This window comes from Hippoglossus hippoglossus, chromosome 3 (genome assembly GCF_009819705.1).
Source record: "Hippoglossus hippoglossus isolate fHipHip1 chromosome 3, fHipHip1.pri, whole genome shotgun sequence".
Classification (NCBI taxonomy): domain Eukaryota; kingdom Metazoa; phylum Chordata; class Actinopteri; order Pleuronectiformes; family Pleuronectidae; genus Hippoglossus; species Hippoglossus hippoglossus.
The window spans coordinates 16,365,612-16,379,885 of NC_047153.1; the positions used below are offsets into that span (position 1 = coordinate 16,365,612).

At 41.6% G+C, this 14,274-nt stretch overlaps 1 protein-coding gene across 1 annotated transcript in view; it reads right to left on the reverse strand.

The window, feature by feature from the left end:
* Nucleotides 1-427: 427 nt before the first annotated feature.
* Nucleotides 428-14,274, reverse strand: part of mafa (v-maf avian musculoaponeurotic fibrosarcoma oncogene homolog a (paralog a)) — a 71,642-nt gene continuing 57,795 nt past the window's right edge. Inside the window, exon 3 of the mRNA XM_034577942.1 lies at nucleotides 428-1,929. The gene's annotated coding sequence lies outside the window, so the exon portion shown is untranslated. The remainder of the gene's footprint in view (nucleotides 1,930-14,274) is intronic.

A 14,274-nucleotide genomic window follows, 5' to 3' on the forward strand; every position in this document is an offset into this window, starting at 1 on the left:
GGGAGCGGTCAAACGATTTCAGTCATGTTAGCATACATTTTCCAAAAGCAAAGTGAGGGGATGTAAAGCTGACAAAGAGCTTGCATTGGTTCAGAGAGTCAACCCACTGACTCGGTCTACCTGCTCAATCTCTTCTATGAATAATGGTCACGTTCCATCTACAAGTCAACATGCAAAGTACAGCATCTGGGACTATACATAGTGGATACACTGTACATATATACAGCAATATATTCGAGTGGCGCTGTGTATGATTGTGCATCTGTATGCATGCACTCGTGTGTGTGTGTGTGTGTGTGTGTGTGTGTGTGTGTGTGTGTGTGTGTGTGTGTGTGTGTGTGTGTGTGTGTGTGTGTGTTTGAGTCAAAGTGAGTAAATGTTTTTGTCTTCCCCATTGCCGTGTTTGTCCATCAGTGCAATTCAGCTCTGAGCGACTCCCCCCTCTGTGTGTCCCCACTGCTGTGCGGACAGTAGCGGGGACACTGAAAAAAGTCATGGTTTCTTGTTGCACAATACACACTGAGAGGTAGAGGATGCACGGTGATGGAGCTGAGGTGTTCAACGAGCTAGCATTTTCCCTGTTGTCCATGCAAAGGTTTGCTCTGTCTTCACTAGTGAGAGTGGTAACCTTTGAGGTTGTCTGTTCATTGGCTTGGCATATTATCTGTCTGTCCATTTGTGTCTTCTTGAGAATCCATAGGAGACGGAGGTCGGAGTCCTCGTGTCTACGTTGCAATCAGTGATGAGTTCCTTTTCTTCGATGTGCAGGCTCCTTGTTAGAGCACCGTTTCAAACCATGCAAAGAAAAAAACGTGTCCTCTCAGGCTGACGGTTACAGCAGTTCCAACCCAAATACTGTATGTGGATGGGGAAGGGAGTTATTGCAATCAGAAAAATAAGTAGATAGCTTCCGAGAGAAAATAATAAATTACAATACTATAAAATTTTAAATGTTTAAAAAAAGGTTTAGAAAGGACACAGGGCTCAGGTGAACAGCCTGCTTTTCCTCTTCACTTTGACCGTTCAGTGATGAAACCAGAAGAATTGCTGCCTTATTATTCTTGCCAGGTAGTCAAGTAACCACATTATCTATAGCTACTGCCTTTATGCATCTATTCATATACACAGGAAAATGTCCAGATACCTGGGAGTATGTCTTTAACTATCAGAAAAACAAGTTCAATATTTTAAACGCTTTAAAAAGGTTGTCTGAAATATCCACATACTGAGGTTTGTGATCTACGAGGGGAGTGGTACATATACACTATGTTCTGTTCCATGCTGTTGTCGTCATTCATCTCTATTTACATGTACTTGTGTGGATATTGGAGAGGAAGACTAGGCTGTTTTGTAAAGAGAATAAGACGAAGAGGAAGTACAATTTTTCAGTCCAACTAACTCCAACGAGTAGAGAAATGATGAGGGAAATGATAATTACATGGTCTCTGAGGAGGTAAGGAGAATACTGACTTCATATAGGAAAAAAAATGAACCATGAGTACTCTATCCACAGTCGTGAAGGTTTATGAAGTTGGTGAGAGCGACTTGGTATACTTCCTATATTAGGAATAAGAATAGGGTTTTTATCATGATCTATTTACAGAAGCATGCATCAGTGATCTTCCCACCTAGAGAAAATAGTTCCTCCAATGTCTGGCGTTGTCAACAATGTCATTAGTACGAGTCCTCTTTCTTTTTTCTTTTTTTTTTTAGTGTGTTTTGTAGAAAAAAGCTGGATGTAAAATATCAAGTAGGGAAACGGGAGTAGTAAGAGGCTTTCAAGAATTTCGCTGTAGGGATTTCGAGGGATTTCAGCGGGTCTCTTCTTTTGTTCTTCCGTGAAGTCATTTTCTATTGTTGTGCTTTGTAGGTGCCTTCTTGCGATTGGTCAGCCGACGCGATGTCATCACTGCTCAGCCGGTAGGTTATCTGTTGACAGAAAGAGAACGATGGAGGGGAAGAGGAGAGAGGAGGGGTCGGACAAGAAAAGAGAAAAAAAAAGTAATTAGAGTTTGAATCAGACCACAACTTTCTCACACACTTTAGCGTATTGCATACACACACACACACACACACACACACACATACACACACACACACACATACACACACACACACGCACACACACACACACACATAACGTGCACTATAAGTTAGTGAGTGAACACATTGTGAGCCATATAGGGGCGCCTCGTGTAAACTCTGTCTGTCCATACAGGGTTTATGGTGACACACAGTGAGTCACATTATTTGGGGGGTGGGGACGGCTCTGCTGTCACTGTTTCCAGTTCGAAAACAAAGGCAGAGTGACCACCCTGTGAGTGTACGTGGCAAGCCCACTTGGCTGGGATTCAGAGTGACAGTGGCGTCAGCATGGGGGGTGACTCTTTAATCATCTTCAATTAAGGCCAAAGAAAGACGAGCAAATTCACTAACAGTGTGAGTCTCCTCCATGTCTACATCCCTTTACATTAATCAACGTGTTCACGCTTTACTCTGTTAAAACGCAGAAATACGTCTCTTTGTTCTGCTGTTGTATCCTGAACTACAAAGTTTGGTGAGAGGCCTCAGCAGCTCCTGCACGGAGTATGAATGAGTCATGTAGCCAGAAGCAGCACATTGTGGGTGGCACATTAAACACAAGTCCAGATATAGTAGAATATTACAACTATACTATAGCTACATGACCCATCTGTAAAGATTCCTACCCTGCACCCGATATAAACAACCATAAACCAAACAAATATGGACAAGCTGGATGATATGACCAAAAATTATTTCAAGATAAAAATGTCCATCATTCGATATTGATAATTATCATGTTAAATGTCACATTTATTCTTTTAAGTTTAAATCTTTCCTCAGTGAAGGTTGTGTTTTTTTATACTCTTGAGCATATTATATAAATGCAATTATCATTGTAAAAGATGCAGTCGAGACTGTATTTGTGTTCCTACTGTTACTAAAGACATTCACTTGAGATATTACTGTTATCTGTGGTCTCATCTCACACACACACACACACACACACACACACACACACACAGCAGTATCAGCGGCTCCTTCTCCATGTGACATTGTCTGTGTTTGCCTTCCACTACTTGCGGCACAAATCACTGCGAGCGTTATGTCTATGTTTTGTCCATCTCGTGCGCAGCGGTGAGCCATGTTCTATGAGTTAATATTCTACAACTGAGATCACAGCCGTTGCCCCGGGGCATGCTACATCCACTGTCAGAGAACAGCAACAGTCAAGACTTAAGCCCCCTCTACACTGAATGTGGTCCCAGGGTGTGTGATAAGAGAGTGTGTGATGGGAATGCAGGGCCGTTTGGACCTCCAAAGCCAGGTGTTAGCACTTCAGATCACTGCCTCATCAATAATTGACAGAGGCAAACCAATCAGAACGATTTGCTCCCCACAGCGAAGTGCTAGAGCAGCCTAACACCAGTGAATCATTAATGAGGCAATTAGATGAAATGGTTAGACGGTTAGCCCTCACTGGCAACGCTCCTGTGATGCCACTGTGACAGGGCCCCATATACAGGAGCTGCACATGATAGAGTGATGTATGGGCCAACACAAGCTCAGCGAGAGAGAGACTGGAGTCGCACAACAGCACTTGGAAACAGAGCGGAGCCTCCTTAAGGTTGGAGTGTAACTCGTGTCAGTGGTGCCAGCTCTCCATCTGTTGACCACAGCTCAGAGGGCCAATAATGGGAACAAACCCAATTGGCCATTACCATGGGAGATTGACCTTTATTGGTTGTTGTAACCATTGCACAGACCAACAGAGGACGTCTCCCGGGTGATTCAAGTGTGGGAGAGCCTTTATGGACATGGATAAAATCGACCTCGGATGACATCACTCAAACGCGGGGAGAGCAACAACAACAATAACAGCAAAGATGGAGTTTGCCTTTGAAGAGCGGAGATCCTGGATTGTTGTTTGAGAGGAAAATCAAAGCCCCAAGGGAGCTGCTCACAAAGCCTCATCGATTGGCCATATTGGAACCATTTCATAGTTTGTCGATGCTCTTCTGCCTTGCTCTCTCGGCTCTGGGTCCAGTACGAGCTCAATTAAACCAGCAACCTTGATCTCAGGAACAAACCATGCAAACACTACATACTGCAGGGATTATCCCCAAACACACACTCCTTCACCCTCTTATCTAAAGCAAATATTTTACACGCTGTCCGTTTTGTTTGGGCCAGATGAGATTAAAATGAGGTTTTATACTGTTCCTCATTTACAGCTTTTCGCTGAAAACCAACAACATTATTTCCCTTTAATCTTTACCTTCCTAATCATCCTAATGCAGTCTCAGCCTGTGACTGAAGGATTTGAAATGAGAGTGAAAAAGCAAGAGAAAGGGAAGGCGAGACTGAAAGAGGAGGGGGGGGGATGCATACAGGCAGGTTTGACTATAGAATTAGGTGTAAATAAAGTGTAGAGCAAATTATGTTTTTCACCATTTGTATAAACAGAGAATAGTAGTACTGCAATAATACTGTCCATTTCAATTTAAAAATGTCTGCTTATTTGTTAACTTTTGTTTTATTTATTACATGTTGCCTCAGTCCACATTTCACAATTTAAGTCTCTGTGATGTTGTTTTTGTCACTTTTAATTTGAACAATGTTGAATTAGATAAACATTGACTACATAAAATAAAAGTAGGTTAAAGATAATAAAAAAAAATGAGTGAGACTGATTTATAAATCACAAGAATGTCTCAGGTTCATACGTCCACTGAAACATTTGTCATCACATCAGGCAGAAATAATAATATTTATTAAAACATAATTTCTGTTAAAACTGACCCACAGTAAATCTACTCTTCTGTCAGACTTTTTCCATTTATTTTTGCTTTGATATTGTTTCCAAAATGACTCATTAGACAGCTGCAATAACTGCAGCATTTTTCAAGAATACAAGTAAAACCAGGAATTATTTTTCAGTTGACTAAATAGAGAAAAACATCTAAAAGGTTAAATAGCTATAAATGATGCTACGTTGTATAAAGGTTTGTGTTTAATCATTTATTGCTATTTATTACACTTTGAATATGGCTTTAAAACATGCAACACTGATTTGCTGTGTCAGTGTCTTAACTCAATAAAGCAGTTTTTTTTACATTTTTGTTTAACTATTTCCTTTTGTGTGTGTGCCTGTATAATCATAGTCTTTGGAGATAAAATAAAACAGTACATGTAATTGATTAGTGGTCGGGTCAAGCTCGGCTGCTGATATTGACACTTGTGCAGATATTGTAGACAGCTAGTCTCTGTTTAATGATTGTTATTCACTTTTATAGCCCTCTCAGGATGCCATCCTCAATAAATATTTGCAAACAGGAAATTTGCAGAGTGACTTGAGAGAGTCATAACCGTGGCACCTATGTGTTTTGAGATTAACATGTAATTAAAATAGTAAATCAATATTTATTAAGCAGTAGTACAAAGCAAATGAGAATTCTGGTCGGGTCATATAATGAGTGACTGGATGGAGGAGGGTCCATGAAAGTAGCTTTCTGAAAATAAGATTTATATTTAAACATACAGGCAACTGAGATACCTACATAATTAGCTTAATAAAAATCAATTTGACAACCTGTAAATCGCCCGCCACACGCACTGCGCACATGAACACAAATCACATGACGAGTGCAGGTACAGAAACCTCAACTCACCCTGAGACCCCCCTCTTCCTTTCCAAACCGCACTGTTTTAATGTGGAGTCGACACGTTTTCATTTACTCACCACATCTTTCCCACAGTTATCATCTTAAGACTTTCATGTTTACAGTTGCTACAAAAACACCCCCCACCTCTCACACCACTGAACACAAATCACAAAGAGAGAGACGCGGGCCCCAGAACTTCACACTTTCCAGCACGTTGCGGAAAAGAGAAAATGTTAAATGCTTAATGGACGGCTCCTCTCATTGTTTAAAAATCACTCTACATATAACTGGCTACAGAAAACGTTGGTCGGCCTCAATTATGCATTGAAAATAAAGTTATGAGCTAGTGGCTGAATTATTGATGCTGGCACCGGGAACAAGAGCATGTTGGCAATGTGTCACTGCTTTTTTGCTGATGCTTCATCTTGTATTGATAATTTTTCATCTAAAAAGCCCATGAAGTCTTGATCTGTGAAAGATGGAAAAACACACCGTGAATATTGGAAATCTAATGCAACGTTACTGGAAGAGGAAAATGGATAACGTCAAGTAGCGCTGTGGAAAAATCAAAAATAATGTGAAGGAATGTGTAGCTTTGAGACTGGACTTTACTCGTGAGTGTTTGAACAATGCAAGCTCGATGTTTGTCTGCATTTACAGAATTGAGACGATACATTTTTAAAACAAAACACTGCATTTCTCATATGAATGTTACATTAATGCCACTCTGTCCCTACACTGCATGTGCATGTTAATGAAATAGGGCATAAAAACACCAAGGCCCTCCGCCTTGGGACTGTCCCGTATTGGCTGACATACTTCCTGAGATGCAAATGCTCGTGGTTCATCTGGTGATAGCCTGTCTCTATTCTATTTGTCTCACCGACTCTGTCTCAGCGCGCGCACACACACACTCAGTAACACACACACACACACACATACAATCCACAATGTAGAGTGAGGGGGACAAATTATAGTAAAAAAATACTTTTGACAGCTTTGAATACAGAAATTACTGCTAGTATTTCCATTAGCGTGTAGCTTGTGAGGAAAAGAAAGAAAACCGAAGCAAACTGTAGTGCAATAATCTGATCTGATCTGTGTATGAACTTCTTTCTCTGCAAAGTGAACAAAACACTGGTCTCTATAAGCGGATGATTTGATGTGTTACAAGGAGCAGATGACCGTCTCTTCATGTTAAAATTAAATATCAATCGTTTGCTGATTAACTTTTCACATTCACACTCTTTTTTTTGTTTTTCAGATTTTTTTTTTGTTCTCTTTCTGCATCACCACCATCACTGTAGTTCAGTAAATACACAGATCCCTAAATGCACATTGTGTGTGTGTTGTGCCGTTCATGTCCTCTGTAAACTGAGAGGTGAATAGTGTTAAGTTCTCTTGTCCGTGAGGTGAAATCAAGTTTGACTGGCCGAGCGGGGAGTGTTGTTCCGCTACTCGTCTGACTGGCTCTGTGTTAGTCATCATTCATAAGGTCACAGCGTCTGTTTCCGCCTCAAAGTGAAGCACACGACCCCAAAACATCACAGATTAGTAGAGATAACTAGCACTAATCATGAATGACTTAATAGGTCCACCTCTACCGCTGCCCTGGAAACTCCGGTTATCATTAACAGTGAGTTTTAGAGAAACCCGTCTCTTATCTCTGTGGATATTGACTGTTTTGAAGAGTTTAACACAGACACTTAACACAGGGATGACTTGTGAAGTGGTAAATGATTGAACTGTCAGCAAATGTACAGTTTAAAAGGCCATAGGAGAGACACAGATTACCCAATCAGATGCTCTGGGTATAGACTGAGCCACAATGAGAGCGCCACAATACTCATTTAGTGTTTCACAATCTTGTGGTTGTCTTTTGTGTTATTTTTTTTATCTGTTTCAGCACAAACTGAGCAGCAGTTTCCCCAGTTCAATTTCCTTCGACACAGTTTTTTTTTTATTGTAACACAAACGTGATTTAATCACATTTAAAGTTATGATAAATGCATTGTGTGAGAAAATCATACACTTGAAACATTCCTCTCCTTTCTTTCAGTGCAGTAAAAAAGAGGATACAGTGAATATGAAGATGAATCTGTTGTTTAAACAGTCAAATTGTGTCTGTGAGACATTCAATTCTGTTTCTTCAAATTAGAGAACATTAACATTTGTCTTTGTTTTATTGTGCTGCCGTCTCAGACCTGATACTGCTACAATGTGGATTCAATTTAATATGTTTGCTGGTTCCATTTTGTTTAGCAGAAATTCATCAAGGGTTTTTGATTTATTTTTCAATAAAATTGACATTTTTGTCAATAGTTTAAATTATAGATTCGTGAAAATTATGAAAACTAATTTATTTTCTACAACTAATTCTGCTGTTAATTATAAAGCATACATTCATATGATTATATGATCCTCAGTTCATGCAGAGAGTAAAGTGGAGTAAAGTGTGGAGAAGAAGGACAGGTTGGTAAAACTGTGTAGGGACCTCAACAGCTGACATTTTCAGCAGGCATCAGAAAAAGCTCAATGAATCTCCTGCCAGGTTTTAAACACACGGAGGTTGAACAAGACACAGTGATCAAACAAAAAAACACCAAAATTAAACGGAGTTCTAAGGCAAGCGGCTGTGATATTTCCCACAAAGCATCATGACTGGTCTCATGCAAGTGGTCGAGTGGGGAACAGTCACTATCACACAGAACATCTCCTCTCATGATTCACTGAGCAGCACTCGCAGTTAATGTGGTGCTGCAGGGACGAGGATGTTGTAGTGGAAGTCTGAGTCAAGCAAGCAAGCGTCACATCTACATGTCGGTCGTACATAGCCGTACCACTCGTGTGTGACTTTGGATGTGCACCGCAGAGAAAAAAAACCCACCAGCTTGTACATATATTTTCTGTTCCGTGTCAGTTTGGTTCCGCAATGACTCAGCCTCTGTCGCGCTCCAGTCTTTCATCTCCGTAACGGTGACTGCCGAGACACTCTTTACTCTTATTTCCGATGCATGTCTGAATTTATATGTAACTGGCAGTCTGAGGCAACCGTTAACCTCCCCGCGCCACCGCAGTGTTTTTCACCTCGTTTGTGAGGCGTGAGATGTTTGCTGGCAGAGAGACATCCACTCTCGTCCCCTGTCAGGATCCGGGCCCTGTGGAGGAGCTGCTGACGTTTGTCACTGATACTTCACACACCATGTTAATACAGCAGGTTAACAGCTGATTAGAAGTAGAAATACAAGGCAACATCAAACTCCACTCTATTGTCACTTGGATTGACATTTCCTCTGGTAGGGTGACAGGCTCGTGGCTCTCTACTTTTGACTTGGTACGTCATCTTTTACTGTGGCTTGAGCAAACTCTCTGGGTTTTAAAATCTCATCTGAAGAAAATGTTCCTTCTGTCCTCCCTCTGCTGCAGATAAAGAACAGGCGTTTGAGTAATTATGGTGCATTATCGCCAAGGAACGTTTCATTGCTACATTTTAAGCTGTGTAGTGAGCAGTGACAAACGAACGACCGTTTTAATTTCTATCAGGAGGAAAAACACATGGCTGGAGCCAATGAAGTCAGCTCTCTCATTCTGCCACTGACTGAGACCATCTGGACCGAATAAAGTTTTTCCCTTTGAATCAACAGCTGTTGGAAATTACAGAGGAACACTACTTCTCAATATATCTGTCTTTTTTTTTGTCTTTCTGTGCTCTCGTTTGAGAAGCAGTCGTGTTTGTTTTTTTATGGTTTAAGTTTAGTGCGAGATCTGATCAGTGCTCACAGAAAAAAAGCAAAACATTACAAATGCACCTGTTTCCTCTCTCTCTCGCTCTTGCTCTTTCTCTCTCTCTCGCTCTCTATCTCTCTCTCTCTCTCAGCGCATGTCTTTAGCTCTGTATGTCTCTCGTCTTTGCGGTTGTGATCGAAGGGCTGACCACGTCAGTCAATCTGTCAGTGGCTGACAGTTTTACAACACATGCACTACACTGATGGGTACCATCACTCATGTAACGATTGCCCTCCACAGTGAAACCAAAAGACGAGCGAGAGCGAGAGGGTTGAATAATCGGAAGTAAAGGCAGTTGGGTAAAAATAATGCTTGTGTGTGAGAGCGATTTACAGTGACAGGAAGAAGAGTCAGTTTTATCTCAGTTTCATCTTTTTTTTTGTACAATTTCATAAGGTTTTATACTCAGAGGTTGATTTTCCCCTCAGTGCTGCAGAAGTGGAATCAGTGCGGTTTTCTCTTTCCTTTGGCCAGAGGAGAATTTGTTCCACTCTGCCGGCAGATATTACTTTTAACACATCATTTAGTCCTTTATTATCATTGTTAGGCCAAGTCATTCAAATATTTTTGTCACTATACTAAGAAAAAAAGGAAAGCAGCTAAAATGTGTTTGGATCATTATCTTCTATGTTTAAAAAATTTTGAGCACTTTCCCTGATTCGCACACTGCGTCAAATGAAACCGAAATGTAATGAGCAACAAAATCAGGCTTGAACATGAATCTCAACGCTGTTTCTACATTCAGCTTTCTCACTCATGTCTGAGACGACGTTGACCAGTGTGAGGATATAAATGCCCTGATGGTTTTTTGTTTTAATTATCGAGTACAATAAAATAAACAAATATTTAGAATGCATATGCACCATGCAGAAGTTGACAATTTTTTTTACAAAATATCACAAAAAAGGAAAGTGGCATGTCTAATAAGTAATTAAGTTCATGCTCACTTTATGACATTTAAGAAACATTAGACTTATACAACAATGGGGTGTTTCTGCACAGGAATCTATAGGTTGTGACAGGTTTATGTGTCCGTCCCCTGGGGAACAGAAAATAGCTTCGCCCATTGATGAAAATTGGTGATAAGAGAGCAACTGCTTAAGATGCAACCAACATGCATGCAGTTCTTTGACTAAAACATTTTCTGAATTATTCAGAACATTTCAATCTGTCAAATACTTCATTAAATCAGTTAAATATTAAATTACAGCTACTTATGGACTAAATGGTTGAGATGTGCTTTCTAAATGAGTTTGACATTTGACAGTGGTGTAGATTAATTAAAAGAAGCCAGGCTACAAATTGAAATACGGCGCAGGCAGCAGCCTCTCCCGAGACCCGGGGAGGAAAGTCCTAAGCGTTCCCAAGAAAGCTGGAGACAAACGCTGCCCAGAGGACAGAAGCAAACGAGCCAATCTGTTTGTCTGTTTATGGAGATCGGCGGCAGAAGCGTTCTGCCACCCCGCTCTGTCATATGGGAGTCGAGCTCGCACAAACACATGCTTAATGACTCGATTCATTCACTCCGTCACTCTCTCTTCATCTTTGCCTCTCTGTGTTCTCTAATGGTCCCACCCAAAAGCATCACCAGTTTTTCCCTCCCTATCCAAGTTGTGGGCACAGCCTTAACATCCAACCCATGAACACTGCATTTGAAAAGTCATGTGATTTTACCATGACCCACCACAAACTTAGGGTTAAGTTCCCTGCGATGTGGTCACAAAGGGGTCGGCTGCGTTCTGAGCGGCCGTGTGACGCGTGTCAGTGCCATCTGGGCCCACGTTGCCGGGGAATCGATCAGTTTGTACCTCTGGAAAGTCTCTCAAAAGCTTTATTCTTAAATCTATGCTGACAGGCGATGACATGATGGAGATGGGGCCGCTGAATTGATTGTGTCCTCTCTCTCTCCTTTCACTCTCCCGCTTACACTCCCACTCCGCCTCTCTCTTCTCCCTCTTCTCTTTGTCCCATCACTCTTTGCCTTCGACTCCCCCACCCCCCCTTCTTTTTTCTTCCCCTTCCCTCCCTCCCTCCTTCTCTCCTCATCGCTTAGATGTGTCGAGCGCAAGATGTCAGATTATTTCCCAGCAGACACTGCGCTGTGTGACAGAGGACTGGAGCTGTATATCACCGGATGACACTTCCTCTGCCTCCCCCCTCTCTCTCTGCAGACAACATCAAATATCGCCGGGCCTTTTTGATCACTTAAAAGGCTTGTATTAGGAGAAGAGCCGGTGCTTAAACAAAAGCAAACAAAGTGTTTCATCTGTCATGTTTGTCAGTGGGCCATATGTGCGGCGTAACAGCTTTTCTATCAGAGAGGAGGTAACCCTCACAATATCACGCTTTGTGGTACTCCAAACACAACCCGGAGTGTCAAAAGAGGCAACGTGGACATTCCTCAAAAACTTTATATTTAATCTTTGCGTTAATGTGAATATTGTTAAATTTATGTCACATAAAAAAATGAACTAGTCAGATCTTTCGCAAACTACATTTAAACTTAACTCGTTTTAATGAAACATAAAAGATCAGCACATTACACATCTTCAGCCTTTACAGAGTTTTTTTAATGTTCACTACCACTGGGCTTCAGTCCATACCTTGTTATTCTAATTGAATGCACCGAGGGCTTTGGCATGGGTGGGGTCGGCCCAGTATCCAGGCCAACCGCTCAGCATATTGTTTCTATGGCACCTGTCCCCCAGATTAATAACTCCAAGGTCTGTGCCGGCAAAGCACACGTGGATACCCGAAATTACAATACTAATTCAGCACGAGGGATTTATACAACAGCCTCTCGCAGGATTTATGACAAAGTGAGCAAGAGATCAGGCGAGAGAGTGAGAGCGCGAGAGAGAGAGAGAGAGAGAGAGGAAGAGCGACTAATAATGCTAGCAAAAGTGATTAGCTCAATTGGAGAAATTGTGCGTTTGTAGTCCTGCGATTATTATTGTGTTTCTCATCACATAATGAGTTTGAACAATGCAGTTAATGGTATTATTGGCGGGCCACCAGAAACGGGGGGGGGTGCATATCAGCTTGATAGCACTTTTTCATCGATAAATCACTCCAGTGCACATGGCAATATTTAAATCTATGTTATTAAAATTGTTGGAACAACACTATCAGATTTATGTTGTGTTATTTTATTACGGATTGATTATCATCATCACGGGCATATCTGATTTGCGTGGAGGCAGCCGGAGCGTGGTGGCTTTAATCCATTTTGATTGCTCTGCAGAGGAATGCCACTGCTCTGCTCGAATGGACATCTAGTGCCGTGCACCTCGGACGATTGGCTTTGAGAGAAATGAAACAGACCTAGTGTTTGTCTTGCTTTTGTCCCCACATACTTCTACCACAAACAGTTGTGATGACATGTTATAAATGACTGATATAGCTCCTAAAATAAACTGAATTGGCTAAAAAAGAAGAAAATAACACTTAAGTGAAAGGTCATTTGTTTCGGTAGAAGTTGAGACTTAGAAATCTTTGTACTCATTTTTACTTTGATGAATCCAAAAGTCAATCGTATTCAGCAGGAGACAAAAGGAAAGCTCTGGCATAAAAGGGACACGGGATTAATTTCTGTTGCATTAAAATGAAAAAATAAAAGAGACTATGTATCTAAACAAAACAGAAGCAGCAGGAGAGTATCCACTATACAATACAGCCACACTCCGCTGTGTGGTTACAAAGTAGTCTGATGTGCATCTATTTATTATCACTTTGTTTATTCTGATTAGAGATGCATGTATAAAAGAAAGTAGTCTGGACTATGAGGGAAGGGATCAGTCTCAGCAGGGAGGAGCATTCAAGTGCGTCCGCTCACCGACACGGCAGCAGAATTACCGGCTCTCACAACTGTGACAGCCCTGAAATTACAATTGAGTTTCACTCTTTCCTGCCTTCACACCTACCTCCTTCTCCCTCCCTTGTTGTCGCTCCCTCTCCAACACTCTTTTTCATTCTCTCACTCTCGCTCCCTCTGACGGCTCAATAACAGGTGCCATGCTAAGAGAGCTGTTACAGCCGTCCCTGAGTGGTTGTGTCAGCAGCAATGTTAGGGTTGAGCCTTGCAACCTGCTCACCGTGCAGGAAAAAGGAACGAGAGAAGCGGGGGGGGGGAAATTCTCTCCGGTCCCCAAATGATGCCCGCTGGGAGCCATCGTGCGCTAAATTTCGCCGGGTGGTTCTCCCCTTTTTTCTGTCTCTAGGCCCCCGGACTCCGATTTACAGACAGAGCCATATTGAGGCTTTCTGCATGGTGGGGCCCAAGCAGCTGTGTTCAGCAGAAAAAAAATGACAACAAAATAAAGAAATAAATAAACAAATTAACGAACACATAAGAAAAGCTTATTTCTTAGCAAACGCTTGAATAAGGACTTTTTGTGTGCCATCTGCAGAAAATGAACCGTACAGTCGGACGTTGCCAGGTTTGGCTTGAGTACTCAAAAAAAAAAGCCCTAACTGTTGGAAAATCCACTTAAGTGTTGGAATCCCCCCACCCACCCCCTCTGCATCCAAAACAAATTCATAAGTTTTTTGTGCACCTTCTGACTTGAAGAGCCAATTTGCCGTGTGCGCCTCAGCTGATGCTGATCCTGCCTTTAACACAAACAAGGCGATCTGTCGTCCTGATTGCTCATCTTTAAACTCCTCTTAAAGCACACTCCTTAAGACTTGAGAGGTTCTTGGCAAAATCTATGCAAATGAAGCTGCTTCATGAAAAGACGCATCACAGCGCGTGAAGCCTGAAGCGGGCAATAATTACAGACGGATTGTGTGCAAACAAGAG